The sequence below is a fragment of the Rhea americana genome, unplaced genomic scaffold (genome assembly GCF_003343005.1).
Source record: "Rhea americana isolate MKP2758 unplaced genomic scaffold, rheAme1 scaffold_297, whole genome shotgun sequence".
Classification (NCBI taxonomy): Eukaryota; Metazoa; Chordata; class Aves; order Rheiformes; family Rheidae; genus Rhea; species Rhea americana.
Genome location: NW_028186420.1, coordinates 421,045 through 422,455, shown reverse-complemented (window position 1 = coordinate 422,455; position 1,411 = coordinate 421,045). Strand labels below are relative to the sequence as shown.

At 64.4% G+C, this 1,411-nt stretch overlaps 1 protein-coding gene across 6 annotated transcripts in view; it reads left to right on the top strand.

The window, feature by feature from the left end:
* The first annotated feature begins 294 nt into the window (after window positions 1-294).
* The window catches only part of KCNJ12 (potassium inwardly rectifying channel subfamily J member 12), a 20,947-nt gene continuing 19,830 nt past the window's right edge, over window positions 295-1,411 (top strand). For all 6 annotated transcript variants that reach the window (XR_014896400.1, XR_014896397.1, XR_014896396.1 and 3 more), the window contains exon 1: window positions 295-1,376. The gene's annotated coding sequence lies outside the window, so the exon portion shown is untranslated. The remainder of the gene's footprint in view (window positions 1,377-1,411) is intronic.

Here is a 1,411-nt window from a genome sequence, read left to right as displayed (position 1 = left end):
CGCCAAACGGGCCTCGCTGTTACAAGGGCAGGACGGCCCGGGGACACCCAGGGCGATAACCACCGCCGAGAACGAAACCTGGACTCCCACCAACCTTAAAAAGGAAAAAAATAAAATAAAATCCCCATCCGCGGTCAAATCCGGCGGCTTCCCGGCTTCCCTTCCCAGCCCTGCCTCTGCCCCCGGCTTCTCGCCGGCCCTGAGAAGAGCCGAAGGCCCGGCGAAGGCTCCGGGGAGGCGGCGAGCGCCATCGATTTTCCATGGAAGGCGCCCGGAGAGGACGGTGACGGGCGGCGGCGCCCGGCCGGCCGCGCGCGCCGGGAAGGGCCGGCGCTTTCCCGCGGCCGGGGCTGCGGGAGCCGGGCGGCCGGGCCAGAAAGAGCGAGCGGAAGCCATCAAGGTGGAGGAAAGGAAGCGAGGAAGAAGAAGGGCCGAAGGGCTCCGGCGACGCAGCCATTAGGAAAGTGCTGATGCGGAGGTTCGCTCGTGCCGGCGGCGGCGGCGACGGAAGAGTTGGAATAGTTGCTGTTCACGGACAAAGGCGGTAGGAGGGAGTGGAGCTTTGTAGAAGCTGGAGCCTGTCTCGCTGCTGGGCGTCTGCGTTTCATTCCCTGTCAAAAGCCTCTCGGAGCCGGCGGAAAAAAAAGCAGGGAAGCGCCGAGCCGCAGCGCTCGCTCGGGATCAGATAGCAAGAAAACCAATAGCAGGGAGATAAAAAAAAAAAAAGAGAGAGAGAGAGAGGAAAAAATCCCAGCCCACCCTCCAAAACGCCGAGCCTGAAGCAGGCGGGTCGCTGCCGAGCGCCCGGCGCGCAGCCGAGCGCCGCGGAAGCCTGCGCCCGGCCCGGGCGGCACCGAGCGCGGCCCCGAGGAGCTCCGATGGCACTTTGGCACCCATGGGTCCGCCGGCATCTCGCCGAGCCCGGCCGAGGGCGACGGCTCTGAGAGCGCGCAGGGAGTTTGAAGCGAAATTCACCTGAGTCTGGATCTCTTGGCTCGCTGGGATTTATTCCTTATTATTATTATTTTTTTTTTCCGGAGAGGAAGAGAAGGGTGGCAGGAGGAAACCGAACCGATACAAAACATTTTTTTTTTAATCTCCCTCTTTTGTTTTGTTTGTTTGGTTTTTTTTTTTTTTGGAGGAAGGAGGTGGTTTTTTGCCCCTCCTCCCCCCCCCACCCTGCCAGCGGGTGGTTGCGATGGAGGGGTTGGGGCTGCGCCGAAGGAGCAGCAGCAGCAGCAGCAGCAGCCGCCGCCGCCGCCGAGCGCCGGCGCCGGGCGCGAGCAGCGCAGCCGAGCGGGGGGCCCTCGCCAGCTAACTCGCCAGGACGCCCGGCCCCGCGCCCCCGCCGGCGCGGGGGCTCCATGCGCTGAGAGGTAAGCGCCGGCGTGCGAGGCGGCTCCGCCGGCTC